The sequence below is a fragment of the Parasteatoda tepidariorum genome, chromosome 12 (genome assembly GCF_982258835.1).
Source record: "Parasteatoda tepidariorum strain Cologne lab strain chromosome 12, Ptep-v5.0, whole genome shotgun sequence".
In the NCBI taxonomy this organism is placed as follows: Eukaryota; Metazoa; Arthropoda; class Arachnida; order Araneae; family Theridiidae; genus Parasteatoda; species Parasteatoda tepidariorum.
Genome location: NC_141766.1, coordinates 62,499,566 through 62,524,672, shown reverse-complemented (window position 1 = coordinate 62,524,672; position 25,107 = coordinate 62,499,566). Strand labels below are relative to the sequence as shown.

The 25,107-nt window shown below is 24.7% G+C and overlaps 1 protein-coding gene across 2 annotated transcripts in view; it reads right to left on the bottom strand.

The window, feature by feature from the left end:
* The window catches only part of LOC107444120 (homeobox protein Hox-D4a), a 232,196-nt gene extending 213,341 nt beyond the window's left edge, over positions 1 to 18,855 (bottom strand). The window contains exons 1-2 of one of the 2 annotated variants that reach the window (XR_015431000.1): positions 17,983 to 18,855; positions 11,277 to 11,385 (exon numbers count right to left, since the gene is read on the bottom strand). The gene's annotated coding sequence lies outside the window, so the exon portion shown is untranslated. The remainder of the gene's footprint in view (positions 1 to 11,276; positions 11,386 to 17,982) is intronic. The other variant, XR_015431001.1, reaches the window with a different exon arrangement.
* Between the last annotated feature and the right edge of the window lie 6,252 nt (positions 18,856 to 25,107).

Below are 25,107 nucleotides of genomic sequence, written 5' to 3'. Positions count from 1 at the left end.
CTTTTCTTTATTTCAAAATTTATTTCATTTTTTCTGATTTAGACACTTTCAGAAAATAGAAAATATAATCGAATTTCTGCAGATTTAAAAAAAAAAAAATTCGATAAACATTTTGCTAATAACGTCAAAAACGAAAACTTAGAGAAAGTATCAAAAGTAGACATGTTTCAAACACTTCAATAATTTATGAATAAACAATTATTGGTTAAAAGTTTCATTTTTAAGTATTTATCAACTACAGAAAATAGTTTTCTGATGCTTGAAACCTAATTTATTTAAAAAAAATTTGTTATTATTTTTGTATACATAGGAATTTTTCACAATTATTATTAATTTTATTTATTTATTACTAAATACAGACCACTTTATCTTATAAATTATAACCCATACACGCCCATATTAATACCCCTTTTTAAAAAACCACACATGAAATTTAGAGAAATTGCAAAAAAGAAGAAACAAAAACATAAAAATACATTTTTTATAGTTACACAGTTACAAACATAATTTACCCACATTATATATTTCGAAAGCGGGTAATTCTGCTCAAAAATCAGGAGAAAATAATTTTTTTTCAACCAATTTTTTTTCATTTTAAAACTAGCGGCACAAAGATGTTCTAAGTCATGATATTTTACCTTTGAAATATTACTACTTCTACTGCAGTTCACTTATTCATTATTTTATGCATTATGATGATCATGCGGCATGTGAAAAAATTCAATGATTTAATTCTAATTTGTTAAAAACTTGATTTAAAAGTTCTTATTTTTATTGTTACATAAATACAAAAATAATTATATACATAATTTACACGCATTTTATATTGCAAAATAAGGCAATTCTATGCAGAAATTAGGAGGATATGATTTTTTTGCTACCTTTTTCCCCTTCTATAGCTAGTGAAGAAAAAAAAATCTATTTTAATTCATTATTTTTTGCTTTTAAATACCTACTGAAATTCTTTCAATCATTATTGTATGCATAATAGTGACATTGCGTCATTTTAAAAATTTTGAAGTGCATTTATACTTTCATCCGAAATTCTCTCATTCTTTAACCAAATTCTAAACTACTTTACTAATTTATTTCTCTTTGTTAAATTCTAAAAGTTTTAAATATTATGTATATATATCAATGTAACTAAAATCAGTATAGTATAGTATATGTATACTATACTATACTATACTGATTTAGTATATATATACCATACTATACTGATTTTAGTTCTCCGTGACGAAAAGTGAAACGTGCATGCTTTAACAATTATTTAGACTCATTATTTAGACCGATCATTATGTTTAGAGAGTAAGCTAATTAATTAAAACGTTCCTTTTTAACCTTTCACATATAAAATAATGGCTTCTTAAAATTCAAAAAGCAATTTAAAATCATTAAAAACGGGATGGTAAATGATAAGGTAATTTTAATATAATATTTGTCAGGAAAACGCCTTAAATTTTAGAATAATAACCTTGACCTCTCAATGAAATTATAATAAAAGCTTAAACACCATTAGAAAGGTTTGCTTATTGGTTAAACACATAAGAATGAAAGGGTGATGATTAATTGTAAAAACAAGAGAATTTTAGTCTTATAATTGATGGCTTTTGAATGAAAGTCGTTAAAGTAAAAAATTATGTAGATTTTTCACGCTCCCTTCTATTTTGAAAGCAACAAAAAAAGAAATGTCTTTTGTGTAGAGCTAAAGTAAGGAGTAAATTATTCATGGCTCTGAATACAAATTAATTTTAAAAAAATCTTTTACAATAGATTATGTTTTAATAACTTCAAAAGAGAAGAAAAAAATCTAGCGGGAATCGCACATTTATTTTTCTACACAAAAACTGCATCTTGGAGAGAATCCAGATAAATGCGTAATACTCAGAAATTTAGCAAAAAATTTAAAATAGTTAGAGATATTTCAAAAGAAACTCTTAAATACTAAAAATAGGTATTTTCACTGTTTTCGATTATGTTTGGCTTGAATATTTTTAACATTAAAAATTATTTTTGCTTTCAAAGGAAAAAGAAATCATTACAAATTTTGCGTATATATACAATTTCTATAGTACGTTAGACTACAGCTAAATTGGTCACAAATGTTTTTAAATTTCATTAAATAAATAAGATTAAAAGTTAAAAAAAAGTTTAAATAAATATTTGTTTTTAAAATTTCACTTTATCTTACTTCATTTTATGGTGCCAACTTTGAAAATATTAAAACACCGAATGTTTTTTTAAAATCAAAAGTATTCAATGTGAGATTTATAATCAATAAATCCCTTTATTATGCAGCAAGTTACAGATTTATAGATAAAAACAATTATAAGTTAATTAAGATACCATTTTTATTATAATTGATTTTACTAAATATATTCTTTAAATACAATCGATTTTTATAAAGTGTAAAGGAATTTTTTTTTAAATTAAAAGCACGCTTTATTAGATGTCACTGACTTATGACAATAATGTTTTTTTTTTCGCTGTATACTCTTTAACTGACTATTCCACAAACATCAACTAATTCAATGTGTCATGATGATTGTTTCTCAAAAAACATCACCTAATTATATGAAAAAATTCAAAGTTCTCATTACTTTTAAATTATAAAAGGATACAATGATAAAAACAGCTTAATTTGATTTCAAAATTCCCCATAACATTAACTTTATATATGTACCTAAGAAATCCCATGAAGTTTGTAAATTTTGATTACACGTTAAGGAAATAAGGGCATTTTGGAAAGGACTTTCAAGGATTCAATTCGTCAAGATGATTGTTTCTTAAAAATTATCACCTATTCTCAGGAAAAAAATTCAAAAAACTCTTTACTTCTACGTTATAGAGGATACGATGATACAAACAGCTTAATTTGGTTTCCAAAATGCCCCAAAACATTAATTTTATTTATGTACCTAAGAAATCCCATAAAGTTTATTATTTTTGTTTCTACGTTTATAAGTTTAAGATATTTAAAAATATTTTTGTCTCAATACATTGATCCAGAAAGTATTCGACCCATACCAATGATAACAAAAATTGCACTTAAATACCACAGCAAGATGTACTTTAACCCTATATGTTAATAAATAAATAAATAAATGCTTTTATAAAAAATTTTAAGCAAAATCACCCACTCACCAAAGCCTAAGAGATAAAGCTTCTATGTATTCTTTTTACAGTGAGTACGACATTTTCTGAATCACGATATTTTCTCTTTGCTATGAATAAGTAAATATCGCAGCTTGTTATATTTATACGTCCCCTCACTGCCTTCCGGTATTTTGCTATTATAAATCACTTGGCACGTTTCGCCCTGGCATTAGAAAGAGAGATTCTCTTTGAATCTCTCGGCATTTAATAACATACCTTTGTTTTGAGAATAAAGAATTAAATTCATATATGAGCTGGGAGCGTTTTATTAATTAACCTAGTACGAATTGTGGTTTTATAACAAGGAGATAGGCGAGAGAAATACATTACCAAATCATTTACGATAATATAATTGCCATACAAATGTATTTGCTAAAGATTTTTAGATTTCCAAGGGATTTTAAAGTAGGTTAACAGGAAAATGAAGCACTTTCAAGCTTTATTAGCTTAACATATTTTCTTGATACTTGCTAACAGACTACGTTAATTAATTTTAACATTACGAAAGAAAGTAAAACTCTTTTTAAAAGCACTATATGTAATTTAAAATAGCACAAAAAGCTGAACACGAAGTTTTAATATTATATCCTACTTGCTATGTAAGTAGTTCAGTTTAATTAAGTAATGTTTTGAAGTAACATAACCATTAATTGAATGAAGTTTTTTTGTGTCGAAAGTATGTGAAGGAATTCAGCACTCAACATATCAACATTTACATACATACACATATATATATATATATATATATATATATATATATATATATATATATATATATATATATATATATATATATATATATATATATATATATATATATATATATATATATATATATATATATATATATATATATATATATATATATATATATATATATATATATAGTCTCTTAATTTTAAACAATAACGCCTCAAAATTTGTCTTCATTATAAATCGTAGAAAACACGTTTTTCAAATTATTAATTCAATCATGATATTAAAAAAACATTTGCTGCTTTACTGATTTTATCGTTCAAATATAATTTTTGAAGAAAAATTATTTATTCATAATTAATGATAAATCCTTTAAACGAAACAATTGTTTCAGAAACTGATTTACCTAATCGATTGACTCAACAAAGCAAAATATCGAGAAAATAATTAAATACAATTTATTTTATTTATGAAATTTTCATTTAGTGTTTATTTTATTCAGATGTCAATATTTTTTATGAGTGAAGTATTCTGGGGTTTCTCAATGCTTAGGTTCACTATTTTCCTACATTATAATTTTTTTTCCATACATCTCACCTGAGCATTAAGGAGAGATATTATTAGTTTAAATTCAAACAAAGTTTTTCCTATGTTCTCAATATTATTATTTTTTCCTTCGCTCAAAATATGTTGAACGCATGTATGAGAATTTAAAATACGCATAAACATATCTTGTGGCTCCATTTTCGTATTTTTATTTCGATTTGAAAGAGAAAAAAATAAAACTTTGGCCATTTATCTTCGACTTACCCTACAATAAATATCTTTATATATATAAATTTAATTGAAGAGATTGGAAATAAACAGAGTATTTGAATGATTTTTAAATGTAAGACGAGGGATTTTTGAATTTAAAATACAAGTAAACTATGACGCAATAATAAATAGTAAACTCTTAATATCAAAAGGCAGCCTAATGACAGGAAAAATTCTAAGTATATTAAATTTAAAAGTAAATAAATTATCTATTCCATTGTTTAATCATATATTTGATGAATATTTTTATTGTTATGCTTTTTCTGAACGGCAAATAGTAATTTTCTTTTCATTGGAGATTTCTTTCAATATTAATTCTAATTATCTTAATCAAATGACATATTTAAGAATTACAACAGTTCTTAAATATTACCCTCTACTATTATATATATTGCCCAATTGGCATTAAAGGCTGTAATCAAAAGCACATTACAAAATTGTTGAGAAAAGCGATCCATTTTTTCAACCATTCGGAGAGATCAATTAAAGCAATCATTTACGTTGAATTATTTAATACGGAAGTAGTACAGTACTTTCATTTTGTCTCTAATATATGGAACTTTGTATCATATTTAGAATGGAGGTCAGACAGCGCATTAATAAATGTTTAATATCAGTTATATATTGATTTCGACTGAAGTGGAGTATTATAAGTATTCTTCTTAGCTCTCTTGATTCTTTCTTAAAAATTAATACAAAGAAAATACATCCATAATTTACTGTCATATAAAAATTCATAAATGTAGGGTGAATGAAAAAACGAGATACAAAGATAAAGGAAATATTCAAAAAATTTAAAACAATAAAAATGAAAAAATTTAATTGTTTATGCGCATTTTTTGTAATCAAAATATAATATTTAAATAAAACTTAATAGTTGTTAATAAAAAATAGATGTAATTTTCTGAATGACATTTGATGTAATTTTTACAGCACCAGTACAGTAACGATAAATGAAAACACTTTTTGCTGTGAAATCGGTTGTTTTTTGTCGTGCATAAGATAACCAATCGAAGCGTTTGCTGTAATATTCCCTACACTTTGTGAAAGTTGCATTAATGCGCACTATTTTCAAAACAGCAACTTAATTGTAAATTTACAATAGTTTGCTGTAATATTCAAAACATCAACTGTAATTTTACAGCTCCTGATGGCAATCACGGTGCCAGCAACTTCTGCTCTAAAATACAAATGATTTTTTTATAATGTACAATTGTGCAACAAATTCAAATTATTTACTTCACTCACTTTAAACATGTAAGTTTATCAAATTTAAAACCGGTCGAAACAGGTCTTAAAACTTAGTATACAGTCATTAATGTGACACATGAAAGTAACCTAGATAAAGACAAAACCATTCTTCAGAAAGTATTTCGCTCCATAGACTCTGTTTTAAGACATGTATTTTAAGTATAAGAGAAAGCACTTACCTTTGATGTGAATGAAAATGAACAATAAAAGATTTCTACATGTTAGTTCTACAAATAATAGTATACTTACCCTCGCATTTTAATCATAATCATATTCTTCATTTATACTTTTACATTTTATGTAAGTGTGTCTAAAGAGCAAGAGGAAACAAAAAGAAAGGAAAAGGATATTTTTAAGAGTTCATATCTAAGAAAATATTAAAATAGAAACATTTTTTCATACTGTTTGTAGAGATATAAAAACGTTAAGAGTTAAAGTACAATTTGTTAATAATCAGTAAATCCGCAATAGGAATTTATTTTTGCTTTCATTACGAATAAGTCATCCATTTTAAATGGAATCGAACACAAAAAAATTATGTGAAATAAAGATCCGAAATATATGCTTTAATTTGCTTATTCTTTTGAAGAAAAAAGAATAAAACAAAATAAATGTGTATGAAAACTGAAACATTTGTTGTCTAAATTTTCTGTCAATAGAGGGCAGCACCATTGTAAATTTACACTTTAAGCCTGTTAGGGATTCCAATCCGTAGTTTGATGCCAATAAAATCATTGTTTGCTTATACCATCAGATAGTAAGACGTAAATAATGGTTTTAACATAAGATAATTCATATTCGTTTTATGACCAATGAATAAGAAATATTAAATTCATATGTTTTTTATTTAAAATTTTGAAATTTGAATGTTTGATGCAAATTATGATCATTAGACAGTTAGAATTTCTTTCTACTTTAATCCAAACTGAAAAAAATTAATTATAAAAATAAAATTAATAATAGAAAAAAGTATATCAAAGAACATTCATCCAAAAAATTTTCTCAACTTGCTCTAGTTAGTAATTTCAATTTTATTATTTATTTTAAATTGCTAAAAAAATGTACAATGTACTTCTTTGATGTTTGGCAGTACACAAAATTTCAGTACTCAGTAAACATTAAAAGAATTTAAAAATAAAAAATTATACTACAGTAATTAATTCAGATTTCTATAATTAGAATTGTTAGTTTGAAAATTAATAGTAATTAATTAATAGTAAAATTAATAGTGATATTTATATTTTGTGCATACACGTAAAAAATATTGACAAGTTTTAAAGCAAATTTAAATAAATATTGACAAATGTTTAAATAAGCAAATATTTAAGTTTCAGGAGTTTAATGGAGGGGAAAATTGGGCAATGCAATGGATAATAAATGTATTTAAATCTTTAGTTTGAATATGCAATTTTAAATTTTTTGCTGACTTTTCAGCTTCTTAGTATTTATAAAAAAAATTGTTGGTATAAATAAGTACTATAAATATTTAGGTTTAATGAATTTATCTTAACATTAAACTTAAATATTAATATAACTAGTTTCAAAACCATATTATTGAAGTACACTATTAATATTTAAATTTTTTTAGAAGCAATTTACAAAAGCTCTATTGGAAATGCAAAGGAATAACTACGCAATGCACAGACCATTCAATTCATGTTATAGTAATAGATGAAGAAAGAATTGTTTTATCTTCTAAATCAATAATTGTCTTATCAGAAGAAGCAAGAATTATGTTAAGAATGAAGCATTTTTTTTTTCTTCGGAAAAGCAACAATTGTCTTTACAAGTGAGGTAAGAGTTGCAAAAAAATTCTTCTTCTTTTTTTCAAATTACAGGTGAAAGTAATAGGAAGAAAAGATAGGTTTATAGTTTTTTTTTTAAAAAAACAACAATTTATAATGCTTTCAAAACAAATGTATAAACTAACTGAGTTCATGTTATTTATTAAGAAATATTAAGACATGATGTGATAAATCTTTTAAGGAAATAGAATGACAAAAAACTCAAAAAGCTTGAAATTTAAAATCAGAAGTACATTACAATTAAGAAGAAAACCATCAGCTTAGAGCATCAGAAAATTATATTCGCAACATTCAACACCTTAACACAAAGAAGAAAAGGGAATACAGAAAACAATTCTGAAGACTGAAATTTTTTTCTATTTACTTATGTTAACTACATGCATTTATTACATGTCATTTTGAAATTAAAATTGATTTTATCTGATTATAATTAATACATAAATTTAAATAAAATATCAATTTTAATTAGTTAATTTTTCTTGCAATATAATTAACATAATATAATTAACATAATATAATTAGTTAACAAATATAATTAATTAAATTAGTTTTTACTTACAGCTATACAGAAAGAAAAAAAAAGTGACAATGGAAAAGCGACTTATGAAACCTATAAAATTTTTTTATTTACTTGTGTTAGCTACACGTCACTAATACATTTTGAATTTAAAATCGAATTTATCTTATTGTGATTAATACATAAATGTAAATAAAAAACATCTATTTAAATTTCCTAATTTTTCTAGATTAGCAAATTAAAACCGAGCCATAGTCGAATTTTGCAACAAAACAACAAATTAGATATTATAGAGAAGGAAAAAAATAGATTATATATAGCACAGATTGTTTCAAATACAGCTACAAAGAGCGGAAGCTTGTTACGAAACTTGCAAAAAATGTGCACTAGATCATAGATGTATGGTTTCAACAACAGGTGAATTTGTTAATCATAAAATTTAAAATTCTTGTAAAAATCTCTAAAAGTATTTAAATTTAGTTCAAAGTAGGTTTTAACACTAAGTGCAAACATTGTTCAAAATACAAATCATGCATTAAATTATAAGTTCTGTATAGCTTTTCCAAAAGTATGCATGATAATACGAAAAGAATATATTCATTTCACATCATAAGAATTGAACATTTTTATGAGATACATTGGTTTTTAATGTGTAGTAATAGTAGTAATGTGCTATACTTTAAAAGAAGAAAAGGTAAAGGAATATTCATGAAATATAAGAGCAGAAAAAAAATCACATTATGATATAATAAATTAAAATAAAACATCTTCATTATTAAAACTAATAAAATAATTCAGCAGTTCTAAAGTTAAGACTCTAGTGAGGCTAATAAATGTGATTAATAAGATAGTAGGTAAAGATGACTATTAGTTCAGAAATCAATATACCTAAAAGAATTTTTTCCCCATCATTTCTGACTTAACTCCTTGGTGTTTTAGGGAAATGCAATATTAAACTTTATCCTTTTTTAGAAGGTTGTATTCAATTTTATATACTTGATGTAGTGTTTTAAAATTCATGATTTAAATCTTTGATAAGTAATATTTTTACTCTTGCTGATTGTTGAAGCAATTTAGTAAGCCTTTGCTCTCATGTAATTCCTGAGATTTTCATAATTTTTATTTATTTTTTTATTTTTGATATTAAACTTATGGTTGAGTACTTTAAAGATGAGATATTAAACTTATGGTTGAGTACTTTAAAGATGAGATATTGAAACTCTAATAAGGCACTTGATTTTTAGAGTTTTTCTTTTTTTTTCTTCATCAACACGAGAATATGGTATTATTTTTGAGGTAGTTAAAGGTAGAACTAATGTGCTTAAATAATTATTATTGTTATTATCTTCAAAACATTAAAAAAAAAAAAAAAAAAAAAAAAACTAGTGACACAATACTAGCAACATATTTTGCATTTAATTTTATTTTATTTTTTGATAAAATGTTTAAAAGATTGATTTGAAATGTTTACCATGCATATGTTGTGTGTTCATTTCTTCAGTTAGCATAAAGTGGATCTTTTCTGTTATTTTGCTGACTTTATGTTATATTTATTTATTTTTATTAATTTTTTTACTTTTAAATTATTATTTTTTTTTTTTTTTTGTTTTCTTACCAGCCATTAAGATTAAAATAAGCTCATTTTGCATTGAAAATTCATAAAAAGGATGATAAAAAAGATAATGAATAATTTCCAGGGAAAGTGTGATTCATTATTTAGATTTAAAACATTCAGTTTAGATGAACAATAAATAAAAATCAGTCCCAATATTAAAGGGTTTCAGTTTAGGTTAGCTTTTTCCAGTTTAGGTTTAAAATAAATATTTAAATATTTATTATTTTTATTTTATTTTACTTATTTATTATTATTATTATTATATTTTTTAGGAATGAAGGATTACATATTATATAAGGTATATATATTAGAAATATACTTATTTAAAAACTTGAAAATTTGTTAACAATATTATCCTCCTTGACAAACATGTTATACTGATAGTACTGCATTGTGATATACACATATTAAACTTTGTTCATAACCAAACGAATCACAATTTTACAGTGAGTTAATGATGAAATATCAAAATAAAAAGCAATGTAAGAAGCACAGATAATAATATAACTATTTAATGCCTTGAACAAGCAATATTCCCAAAACTGAAATAAGGAAGAAAATTATTCTTGTTCGATACCTTAAACAAGCATTATATTCAATATTGAGAAGAAAAAAAAAGTTGTTCAAGAGCTTTGGTTCTGATGATTTATGTTCTTTTAATTATTGCATACTTTATTGCTTTTTATCAGCTTTTTACTCTGCTTTCTGTTTTTTTACGATCCCATATATCTCTAATCATTGCAAAGATTTAATTACTAATTCAAAGGTAAGACACTTCTTTTAAATAAAAAAATTTACAAGCTGTTAAAAACTTTTTTGTAAAATAATGCTGTGAATAGTAACTTTTATGAATTTTCAGAACAAGTATGCTTTTTTTATTTAATTTTTTCATTAATTCATATAAATATACGAAAATTAAAAACTTTTAATCAATTGATTTTTTTTAAAAATTTAAAAATATAAATTTTAAAATAAATTTAATTATTATATTTTTTGTTTAGTTTAATGACTGGTATATAAGCAATGCTAATCATTTAAAACCGCATTTTAAACTGTTTTAAAAAAAGATAAAGAGTAGCAAAAGGAAAATGCCTCCAAATCTGAAGTCGTAGAAATAAAGACTCGAAATTATTTCAAAATTAGCATAACTCATTTATATTTTAAGAAATGCATGATTTGGAAACAAAAATTACCTAAATATTCGGTTTCATAAATAAGAATATTCTTTCTCGAATTGTATAAATAGAATTTCTTTTTATACTTAATTCAATAATCAACATTTAATATTATTCAATCAAAAAGCATCTAATATGTATTGTGCAGAAATTAATTTTACCAAGGTGATGAACGAAAAATATTTGTAAAATCCAGAGCAGCAAAAAGAGTAAAACATGCTGAATTGAAAAGAAATAAAACTTACCATCACTTTCACATTTTCATCATCATTGAGGTGATCTTCAAAGCAATAAAGGTTTACTTGCCAATACTTCTTCCGATTCGTCGCAGAAAATGTCTCAGAAATTCTTTGTCTGATGCAACCAATAGAGAAAGAGACCATTATCAAAAATGTCTCGACAAGAAAAAAAATGAACAAATTTTATCAATGAAAAAGCAATAAAAACCGGTAATAAAAAGTAATCAGAGCAGCATGCGCATAAAAATTAAATTCTGTTTATCCATAAATGTTTTAGTATAGCATTTTATACTCAATTTCAATAATGTATTTAATAAGGCAGAAATTACATTGCGTGCCTAGTCATAATATCACAACACGTGCAAAGGGGGGTACGAGAAAAATCGGAAAACACTTTTGAAAGAGAAAAGTAGATGTATGTTGCCATTTAGAATTCTAGCAATCAATTCTGAGCCCTGCAAGTGGTTACCGTCTATTAAACAACGCCCCGGGACAAACGTTTCTTTTACCGGTATTACATTAACTGTAAAAAGAGAGTCAAAATTCAATCAAATATTGTATAGGTAGTTAAAATTTTTAATTATTTTCACTTGTTAATGCTTGTTTTTCTCTTTAATATTCAAAAGCTGAATAAAATTTTTTACTATTAATAAAAGAGTTTTAGATTATTATTTTTTTGCCTCAGAGAAGCAATTTTTTTCTAAATTTAAAAAAAACTCAGGATCAAATTACGATGTAAAGTATGAGTGAAGCATGCATAAAATCCATTTTTACAGTAAAATATTATGTTGTAGTTTTAATGTAATGTATATTTAATTAGAGTGATGCAGTGATTTGACAGTAATAATTACTGCAAAAATTAAGGTATATCAGATTTCTTACTCTGTCATCAGTTCCGATAAAAATGGATTCTACAGCAAAAAAGTATCGGCACTTTGTGCATTCTCCGAAAAATCCATTTTGCTGCAAAATACTTTTTTTTTTCACCGTAAAATATTATACTGTAATTTTTACAGTAATATTTATTTGATCAGAGTAATGCACTAATTTTATGGCAATTATTACTGCAAAAATTATGGTATATCAGGGTATTTTTATTAGGGTATTTTTATTATGTTTATTATGGTTAAAAATTATGGTATTTTTACTTTAAAATTTTATACTGTAATTCCTACAGTGATATTTATTTAATTAGAGTGATTCAGTAATTTTATAGTAACTAACTATAGTAGAAATTACGATATATCAGATATTCCGTAACATGATTCGGTAAAAAATGGATTTTAAGGTAAAATATCCAGGCAATCTGAGCGCCGGTACTTTTTACCGTAATTTGATCCCGAATTTTTTACAGTATACTTAAAAGAGAGTCTAATTTTAATTAAATATTATTACGAACACTTAAATTTTTAAGGAAATTCGAAATTCAATCTCACTTGTTAGTATGTATTTTTCTCCAAGATATTATTCAAAAGTTGAAAAATGTAGTTTTTATAGAATAAAACAGATTCAAAATTTTCTTTATTAATAAGATATTGAACTTTTTCTACCAAAAAGATATTTATATATTTTATGTGTGCCTAAGAACTTTAATTATACTCAATTTCGCTTGCTATTATGTGCTTTTTACTACGATATTATTCGAATGCTTAATAAAAAATTGCCATTGAAAAAATAAGTACAAATATAAATTATTATATTCTTTTAATATATTGAATTTTAAATATATATTTAAGGAAAAATGTGTTTTGTCTCACTTTAAAACAGTGATTTATACTCTTTAATTGAAACTCCAGAATGAAGAATTTCTGGTAGTTACACAATATATTATTAAAAGATGATAAAGCACCTAAGCAGTTATAATAAATTTTAAGGTTTAGGTTTAGGTTTATTTTCTTATCTTTAAGCTCTCAAGCAAAGGAATATGTATTCAAAGAAACTGTTTATGTTTATTGTACTTACAACAATTTGTGGGGGAAAAATACATATTTCGAAATAATTTTTGGAAAATGCTGAGAAATATTCCATTACATATATATCATCTATAGTATTACTACTGCTTATTATATATATATATATATATATATATATATATATATATATATATATATATATATATATATATATATATATATATATATATATATAATAACCAGTTGTACATAGTAATTACTTTCGAATTTCAATATAGTAAAAAACATGAAGCAAAAGGATTTATTATAAATTGCAACATTGTTAACCTGAGTATGCTACAGCAAATTAAAAAGTTCACCGAAACTTCAGAAATATTTTCTGCTGTAATATATTAATAATTATGATATTAAAAAGAATTCTAAATTATTAGCAAGCAAATGAATTTACGCATAGGAACATGCAAATATAATGGTATATAACTTTTGAATTGAAAACAAATAGAATATGTTTTAATAGCAAAAGTAATAGTTGAAAAGAATATATGCACCTTTTTTCCAGACAATTGACCTAAATTATAAATGAAATATCCCAATCTATAACTTTCACAACATTTGGGGAAAGACAAATTTTCACCTACTAAGTTTTATGTAAATCTTTTTTGTGATTTCTATTTTATTTAAATCTTTCTCGTGATTTCTACTAAGCATTTAATATGGTTAATGAATTTGGATGAAAAGTAATACTTTTGGATTATAAACTGTGTGCTTTAAAGTGTCTTATTATAGTGAATAAATGATTCATTTGTTTCAGTAATATTTTACGCATTAATTTAACTTATTTCAGCCAGTTTCAGGGCATTTAGTTTCTTTCCTTAAATAATATGCTAAGCCACGTTCAATAAAAACTTTCAACGAACATTCTGGCCAAAAATATAAACAACTATGTAAAAAAAGTATATGTTGGGAAATATTTTTATGGAGTTAATAAAAATAGGAAGTTGTTTACAAAATATCCATTTTCATAGAAAAACGCTTCATCTTAAAATATATAAGAATAAATTTAATCTCTCCACACGCGAATTATTGATTGATTAAATAGTGCTTTATTTAATAAGCATATTTTAGCTAGTTTAAAAGCAGTTTGTATCTTTCTTTAAAATCGTTTAAATTGTATCTTTCTTTAATACTTTAACTCAAAAGAAATCAGTGATTTTTAAACATCACTTCCTTATTTGAACATCTAACAATTTGAATACGATTGCATAATGACACGCAAAACGGTTAAGAAAAATTTAAATTATCCTTTTGAAGGAAAACCAATGACAAATCATTCCTTTACTGTAAAAAAAAATGACAAGAAAATTATGTATTTACACAGTTGCTTTTAAATGAACTTTAGTTAGGATTTCATAATAAATGTCTTAGCTATTTCAAAAAAAATAATATAAAAATTATGAACTAAACAATCAGTAGGATACAATATTTAGTAAAATTATGTGCTAATGTTTCTTTGAAATATTTATAAAATAAGCAATTGAAAACAACTATTTTTTAATAAAAATATTTGAAAATGCTTTAAATTCCTTTAAAAATAATTCAAAATCTGAACAAGTAAAAAGCAATGAGTTAATTTATTATTTCACATGCTAAAGGTGAGAAGGGTAGTTACCTGAGAAATTGTTTGTTTATTTGTTAACAACACTCATAGCAGGGTGTAAATATTCTTCTCAATAATTAATATATATATATATATATATATATATTAATCACGATGCAGGAGTATGATGTCAGAAGTTGATATTAAAAAATTGAAACGATAGGCCTTAAAAACCATGGTGTATTTGATTTTTTTTTTTTTAATTAATCTCCGTGAACAGTGATGAACTTTAATGTATCATATTACCAAACTTTATGGGCATTACAATATTGATGATAGTCTTATAACATTTAAATTATGAACTTTTTAAACCCTTGAAATGTTCCATAATTTATAAACTTTTAATTTGCTGCTTTGAAAGTCTAACCTAAACAATAATAATATGTGATTTAAAAAAGACTTGCATTTCTACAGAAATATTAATTTAAATAATTTTTCGTGAAGAATTATAAATTTAAAGGTATATCATAAAAATGCTTAAATACCGTTGCATATATTTAAGCAGATATTAGAAAATGTCAATGTTAACATAATGTATTATACATTTACTTATTTTTTTATTTCTTAATTATAAATTGATGATTTTGTCCACTTTACTTGTCAAGAGTTTTACAACAATACATTTCATCAGCAATATTTTCTCTGAAAATATTTTGCTATTGCTAATTATCACTCATTACAGATATTTTACTGTATGAAATCAACTCGAATAGATGAAAGTTTACACTTGAAATTGATTGATAGAGTTAAAATAATTATTTAACTGAATAACCTAAAATATTATCATTAATAAATATGTATATTTACTTTATTGAATCATTTTCAACACTTGTTGAAAGAATGATATAAAATTACTATTTAATTAATTACGTTTAATTTTATAACAAAATATATAATACTAATTTAAAATATACCCTTTTAAAATATTTTTCATTCGCTTAGAAATTTCCATACTTTTTTTTACTTTTCTTTATTTATATATTTATTATTTTTATAACGTGCATTAAAATTAATGCGAGAAAAAAATAAGATAAAGTCAGATTCTTCAAACAGATTGCATGGCATCACATGAGATGAACTAAAGCAATTAGAAATATCAACAGGCTAAAAAAATAATTTTGATATTTTATATGTAATACAATTACTAATGTTTTAAGTAATAAGAAAATTTAACTTATCTTAATAATATTTAACTTCGTTCTAATAACAAATAAATGTAAAAGTTATTTTTGAAAAAATTACTTACAATGCGAAATTACTAAAAATGCACAATAATTTTAAGATAAAAGCTTAGTATAAAGAGAAACTTAAATATTGAAACTAAATTTAGTATTTTTTTTAAATAAGGAGAAAGAAAATAAATCTTATTAAAAATACCAAGCATTCATATCTGTTGATCATATTAAAATTAAAATATGCAACATTGACTTGCTTGTACGATTTTAACATAAACTTCTCAATAAAAATGAATAGTTTTAATAAGAGATATATATTTCAGAAAATTGATAGAAATATGAATTTGAATTTAAAGTTTTAAGTGTTAAATAATAACAGAAAAAAATTCAATTTATATATTACTTGAAAAAAATAAAAGCATAGTTCATCGGAATAATTTTAACAATAAAAAAATTCTGTTTACTTCCCTCCACTGAGTATTGAATTGTCAACACATATTTTTCAAATATTTCTAAGACTTGGAAAGGAATTTAGGTACATATCTCAGAAGATAAAAATATGAATTCTATTTTTTAATAAAGAGTGTACTTCATAAATCAAATCTTAAAGTAATTTTTAAATTCCTCAGCATTTTATTACTGGAACAAAAGAAATATTTCTTTGTAATAGTTTTCTTCGTATATTAAATTAACCATTGCATAATAATAGCAATATTTCAATTCTTAAAACTCGTTTTGTATGCCATTTCATAAAGTATTCACAAATTTTTTAGTATTTATTCAGAAATCTATAGAAGTTTTCATGCAGATAATATGTGAAACACACAAAAAAAAAATTTTTGGACAACTATTTTGAAATAAAAACATGAATTAAGATTAACATTAACGCGCCTAATTACTTTAAACTTTTCTTTTCGTAAACAGAACATCATGTTGTGAAAAATTTAAAACGCTTAATATTTTAAATGGAATTAATAACACCAATCATTCTGAAGATCTTGATTACTTTTTTTTATATTCATACAAATATTATTTGAACAAATGCATTAAAATATCAACATATAAATGAAGTAATTATAAAAGAATTTGGTCATCTGAAAGAAACAATGTTAATGTTTTATAATATAATGCATTTTTACATCCATAAAGATTTATTTACCTAAGTATTTCAAGTTTATGAGAATTAATACAGTATAAATGTATGAAGTATTTGTTATTATAATCAAGCATATAAGTCATCGAATTGCCACAAAAATATTGATGTATACATCATTCATTTGAAAAAAAAAAAAAAAATACTAACTATTAATATGTTAATTGCCTGTAAATAGAATTATATTTTTAGAATTATAGTAATCCTAGAAAGTTATATAAAATATTTTTTAATCGATTCATTATAATTCTTTTATTATCTTATATCTTTACTTATATCTGTGTACCTAGTTTAAGTATAATTATTTACACGATACCAAATAAATGTAACATTTATGATTTTTAAAGAATCGTTATTATTGTTATTTAATCAATTCGTTAATTTTGGTTATTAATTTAAATTACATAAATTTTTAATTTAAAAGGATTTCCTTAAAGTGGCAACGTCAGGCGGAAATTATCAGGCTGAAATTATTGCTATATTATTAGTTTTATTCCATTGCCGTAGTTAGGCCTAATTCAAGAAGAAGAAGAAAAAAAAAATTTTTTTCTGAATGATTTATCAAAATTTTAGCTTATTTTAAATTCGAGACTAAAAACGGGAAATAAATCTTTATTATATTTTTAATAATAAGTAAACTTTGTTAAAAATATTGATAAACGGATACCGGTCAGCGTAATTTAAAAAAAAAAAATAAGTATTGCAATCAGGTGCATTTATGCAATTATATTTATTTATCAATTATACCACTCGCTTACTGATAATATCTAACTATTCTAAAAAATGATTATAGTTATCAAAAATAGTTACTTACCCAATTTGGCTACAGAGCGATGGTTACTTGTCGACGCATCGATTTCCCATTAATGTTATGCGGCAAATTCTCCCCTCTGCAGTGTTAGCCGGCATAGAACAACATCCCGGGAGATTTGGGAGAAAAAAAAACGGGATTTCCATCTTGTTGTTGTTGCCTTCAAATCCATTGATGAACGATTGATTGAATGTCGATTTCTAAGATGTTTTATAAGGATTAAATGAAACACCCTATGGTGGATCAAAATAAACAAAACAACACATTCGACTTGGAGCGCTGCTGTTTAGGGTTAAGAATATGAATCTCTCTATGGGCGATCCGGCTAACGAATGCTCGTTGGCTGCTCCTGGATAAATTAAAAGATCCTGCTTATTTTTCGTACTATATTTTTTCTCGGAGGAATCATCATAATCTGGGAATGAATTTTTCTTCCAAATATTTATCTTAATTTTCAGCATCTTCTAGTCGACACAGCTTATAATTTCGTCGATTCGAAGATCGTCACGTGATCATAAGCTTACCAATCAGAGCTTTGTCTCCATTTCGTTTTTATTAAATCAAAGGGTTTTCTTTCAAAAAAGATAATTGCTGACGGGGGAGGGAAAATTAGTCATTTTTCCGATCCTATTCAAGAAAAAATTTAGGGGAGGGACACATTTTTTTAATGAAACATCTTGGGATTAATTGGAGAAAATAGCGTTGCACAATTAAAATGGTATTTAGCGAAAAAATCACTTCGCCATTGCTGAAAAATGGAACGAGCACGGTTAGCAATTTAATGACTGTCGCCGCTTCAGGACGTAAACGCACTTCAGCGTCTCTCACGAATTCGAACTACTCTCCACTTTTTTTCACCCCTCTTCCAAACTATCATCAAACTTCATAAGCTAGAGAAGAGTCCTTGCTGAATCCCGCCCTAATCCCGCCCTCATTTCAAATAAGCCCCGCCTTTTTGAGTCCCAACGAACTTAGTTACCTCCTACTTTTGTATGTTCTGGAACCTGCTTAGAGGCGGGCTTTCATACAGATAGTCCAGCCCTTCTGCCCGATTTACTAGCTTTCAGCAATAGATTTACATAAATTTACATCCTTTGAGACACACCCTTTACTCAGCTGACAGATGAGACAATAGTCAGCTTTGTAAATCCAAGTGTTTGCTTTTATTGATGATATCGATTAAAAGATTCTACAAAATGGCGGCATGAAGATGGAATTTACTTTGAAGAAATTTACTTATATTTAAAAAAATTTTATACCCCCAATTTTTTTTTTTTTTTAAGCGATCAAATTAGATTATTTAAACAGAACATATCATTAAATTCCGAAATCCAACACAAATACTGTACAGAATTTTCTAAAGACTTGAAGAATTTTTTATTTCGTTGAAATTAAATTAAAAAAATTAATTTCTGGACCATTTTAGGTTTCCAAATTTCTTGCTATTTTATTTTAAGCAAGAAAAGTAAAATTTTAATTATATTTCAATGATATTGCTAGATATTCGGAATTTTAAAATTTTAATTTATTCTAAAAGTTGCAGACAGTGCATTTAAAAAAATGCTAAGGGTGTGTCATGCTTAAAAAAATACTCTTAAGTAATTCATATTCTCTCAATAAAATGAACAGTTTGATTATGTATAGATGTATAATTATATAAAGATGTATAGCCTTTGAAAATTTGACTATATGAAATTGGTCGACTAATATCGCCTACGCAGATCCGTTTTTTCTTTATTTTTACGGATAAGCAATATTTTCAAGTACTGTTTTTTAATATTTAAAAATTAACCATATACTTATGAATTTGCTTTTATGATAATTATAATTATTAAAATCTACTAACCTTTCAGAAATTTTCGGTGTCCATTCAACCATGAATATTTAGTTACATAAAAATGAAAATTTTAACTTAAATTATGTGAATATTAAAATTATTTTAAACTAATGGAATAGTACTTACATGTTCTTATTGGAACTGCTGGCTGCTTTTAACTTCTTTCTGCATTTCAAAATTTTTTAAAGGAATATTATTTTAAATTTATAGTTTATTTCTACTTTTGTATTGCAGAAAAAGGAAACTGCATCTTCATTTGCGGTGTTAAAGCGCAAGACTGTCTTGAAATCAAGTAGATATGATAGGGTTAAAAAGTTAGTTTGTGCATAGCTCAAGAGATGGCGGAAGGAGTGCTGTTTTGAAGAATTTAGAGAATCCTCCTCATTTATGAGACCCCCTCGAACATAAATAAAATCGTGAATTCATTCTATTTTCAATTTTAACTCTGGAAAGAATGTAGATAGTAAAAAAAATGTTTTTTCTAAAATCTACTAAGTTCTTAATTTTGATTATTACTGTAAATTTAAAGTATTTTAATGGAACAAAAGTACCCAGTTTCACTCATAGATGGCCTACCTGTTCTGAGAGAGGGGAATTTGATACATATGACTAATTTCAGTGAACATTCCTCTTTCTCTGATAAATTTAAGAAAGAAACATATAATAGTCAAGCGTAATTTTTTATTGAATAAGGATAACTAGTAAAAAACAATTTTAGTCTACGAATTCGAGAGAAAAAAAGTTAAGGGTCAATCAAGTTTTAAAATTTTTGAAGGAATAAGTTTCTATTTAACACAAATTTTAATTGGAAATAAGTTCATTTCCAAATTAAGTAATTTTTGACATTTTCTTAAATATTTTCCATTTAAGCATTCTTTTTTCAATTGTATAAAACTTAAAAACAATTATTTATTTAATCAAATTCTCTCAAATACAGTTTTTCAGTACAGACCCCTCACCGGCCTTATCAGCAAATATAAGCACATCATTTTCCCCTCTTAGGTTTTGAATGGCCCTAAAAAAGAGAAACAATTGAGAAAAAAAAGTAAACAGAAAAAAATTACAATAGCATGGAACAGAAATGAGCAAAGAATTGAAAAAAAAAGAAGAAAAAAAAACATCGTTAACCAAATTTTGCCTAGCTCCTTATTTTTTATTTTTTTAAGGAGTTAATTTTCAAAAAAGAAAAAAGTGGCACACGCATTTGGTTATTGGTATTCATTTTTCAAAAACAAAATGCTCTACCTACCATAATATGTCAATAATATAAATATTAACGCATGGATCTGAAGTTAAGGCATGGCGCATTTTTAAAGCTTAAGAGGCAGCTAGTTGAAAGAAATATCCACTAGATCAGTTTACTACTTCTTTTAGACATAAAGACTTTTTGTGGCTGGGTAATAATGCTGGGTAAGAAATCCAAAGCTATGTAACGTTATTAAATGTGAAAATCAAAAATGTTTATTTATTAAAAGAAATATGGTTAGTTTTTTTATGCAATTGAAATACATTTAATTTATCTGATAAAAATAGAAAAATAATATCTTTATTGCTGGTGAAAACATTAAAAATAATTTTAAAAAGTAAATGGGGGAACAAATCACATTTTTTTATACTAAATATCACTTCATTATTTATGTAATTAGAATCCCAACAGATTTTTAATCCTGTGAAAAAAAATCATGATAAAAATGATGAAATTGAGTTGTTGTAGTTTGAGTCAGACAAGAACATTTGGTGAAAATTTTTGAAATTTAAAAAAAAAAAAAAAAAAAAAAAAAAAAAAAAAAAAATCCTGATTTTTAAAATTTTTTAACATTTTAGAAAAGTGAAACTTTTTAGCAATCAAAATTTTCCAACATGTAAAATTTTTAACTTATTTTAAATCTCTGATATTTTAAAATAATTTTTTCAGCTTTTTTCTTAAATCCGTATCAAATCCACCGTTATAAGAAGTTCCAATTTTTTTTTAGAATATTGAACATTTTTAAGATCACAAATATTTATATATTGTAAGTCCTTTTATATAACTGACACTAAATTGCGAATATAAAATCGAATTAAAAGGATGTTAAAAGGTCTAAAGTAGAATATAATTTACATGACGCTCTTTATGAATTTTTATTAATTTTTTACAACATTGAAAGTTAAAAAGGATTTCTACTTTCATTTTGTTAGGGTGAATAAAGACCTACTTGGTACAATGTCTCATTTTGGGGATAAATGTTCCAAGTTCGAGCCTGGAATCTAACTCTTTTTTTCCTTTTAATTTTCAAAAAATTTTGAAAAAATTTATTTAGTTCCCCTTTCCTCTTTTATAACTTTTAAGTCCATTAACATACATTATATCATAGTAGAAAATAAATCTTACAGAGAGAAACTGTAACATTTTACCCTATTTCAATAAGTAAAAGTTTTTTCCCCTTTCTACTTCAAGATGTAGAAAGAAAACCCAAAATATTCTAGGAAAGCGATTTTTTATAGTAAAAATTTTTAACAATTACTTTTTTCAATAAATAAAATAAAAATAAAAATAAAATTTTTCTTTTTTTAAAAATTTAATTGCAAACCTTCATCCTTGGCCTTAGAAGCTTTGCTTTATTCGAATGCTCTACGATGCAGAAGTACCCGAGTTATTATTTTATTGATAATATGTTAGTGCGTCAGACTTAGTTTATAGCATTGCTCGAAAAGACTTAATTTATATGAAAATTGATCAAATATATATATACAATTTCGTCCAAAAGTACTTAAATAAGACGATAAAAACTCTTTTACGTGACGTTACACATATTTTTTGATGAGGACTGCATAAGCTATTTTATTATTGTTATTAATTACAATGTAATAAATTTAAATTGCTTTTTATAAAAATTTCTAACCATACATGCGCATTTCCAAGGAACATGATGCTTTCCTATAAATTTAGCTGCAAATGAGACCCATGAAGAAGAAAAAGTTTAAAATATAAGGTGTGTGATATGTCACAAAGTAACCTCATTTTTTTGTTATCTAGTGACCATTTTCTATAAAATTACATTTCTATACAGATTTTTGAAATATGACCCCATTCTTTTTCTTGACACTAGTGCAAAACTAATCCCCCTATGCAAAATAAATAAATAAAATATAAAATTTTGTAATTTCGCCATACGTGATGGAATGACCCTTTCTTTTCTCTTCATGGCCAAATAAATATTATTTAAAGATGTTCTATATGTATTTTTAGACATACATGTGCATTTTAAAAAAAATTGACACTCAAACCAGTTTCAAAAGAATCCTGCCAATCAAAGTTATAAAAAATTACAACATATTTTTTTCTGTGCTTGGTGAAACAAATTAAATTCAATATGTTATACATAAATTTTCGCATATGACATCCATTCTTTCTAGCGAAACAAGTGTCAAAAATATACATTGATGCAAAAAATTATGAAAAGTTCGCAGAATGTTTACCATAATTAAAAGAACCAAAGCAAAAAAGGCGTCTCTTTTTTGCTGTTTAGGGCTTACTTAAAAATTTGCTACGTTTATTAAGTATTTTATGACAAGCATGGAAATTTTTGGGGAATATGACACCCACACTTTCACATGAAACTATTTTCAAAAGAATCCTGCGATAAACAAATTAATAAATATTCACAAACTCTCTACCACGTGCTTTCTTATATATTTATTTTATTTTGTTTATTCATTTATTATTTTTTTACTGTTCAGGGTGAAGCTGAAATTTTTATAAAGACGTCCAAAGAATATTTTTATATAATATTTTAATATACAGCGTCCAAAGAATATTTTAATATACAGCCAAACCTCGCTAACTCGAAATTCAGTTTCTAAAATTTTTCGATAATAGGACGAAAAAAAATATCCCCTTAAATTTTATTTACATTTATTTATTTTTTAAAAAAAAATCTCGTTTTGGCATTATTAATTTTTTTAAAGCTTTTTGCTGGGCTACTTTAATTTTTCTACTCTCACATAAGAAATTCAAAAATTATTTTCTTTTAAAGAAAACAGAAAAGCTTTTAAAAATTAAAAAAATCTTGTTTATTCTTTTCTTATATTTTCTTTCCAGTCAGTTGTAATTTATATGCTGGGACTACTTATCCTGTCTTTAGATTAGCTAAGTTTCAAGAGGAATTGTTAAAGCTCGGAACTAAAAAAAAATATAATGTATGAAAAAAAGGAGGGCAACTTTGAATTGATTAATAAAATTTTGATTAAAAGGAGCTCAACCTGTCGAGTAGAAAACTGTCTTACAGTAAACTGTCGGATATTGCTCATGAAAAAGTTTCAAATTATTCTAAAACAGCATTTGTAAAAAAGTGTTTTTTTTTTTTTTTTTTGCCAACTGATAAAAAAAATAATAAATAAATAAATAAATAAATAAAATAAATAAAATTAATAAATTAAATAAAATAAATAAATAAAATGAATAAATAAAATAAATAAATAAAATAAATAAATAAATAAATAAAATAAATAAATAAAATAAATAAATAAAATAAATAAATAAAATAAATAAATAAAATAAATAAATAAAATAAATAAATAAAATAAATAAATAAAATAAATAAATAAAATAAATAAATTAAAAAAACGAGTGATAATTGAAAACGTTTAGGATTGATCGAAATATATCAGATGACACATATAAAGCTGATTTCTTTGTCTACTTAGAAAGTATCCAATATTTAAAATATAAGCTTTTCTTAAGCAAACAACAATAGAATGTTTTTTAAATAACACTCTCTTGTGAATAGTGGTAATTATAATAAAAATGAATTACAATTTAAAAAAGTATTTAAGTTATTTTTTCTTTCTTTTACGTACAGTTGATAATATTTGAATTTGATAACTCGAATTTTCGCTTTTCACATTTTTATTTCCTATAAGTTACAGATATCAAGGAATGACTGTAAATGGAAATGTTCCGAAAATTATACACCCATTCATTTAAATGAATGTAGTTTCAAGAAATTAAAACGATTCACAATATTTCTTCTAAAACTAGCCGCATGCCAACTGATAAATACATAGGAAGTAATTATGATCGCAAAACGCGAATTAACAGAAATGGTAGTTGGGACATGGGACATTACATTTTGGAAATAGTGGAGAAATTCAACATTCCTAAATCTACAGTGGCAATAGCGTAACGAGAATATCTGATTTCAGGCCACCATGGACACCTGCACTTAATAATCGTCAACATGTGCTTCAGTGTTAACAGGCAAGTAAAATTGCGTGAAATAACTACATGCATCAATGCAGGTCGTGAAATG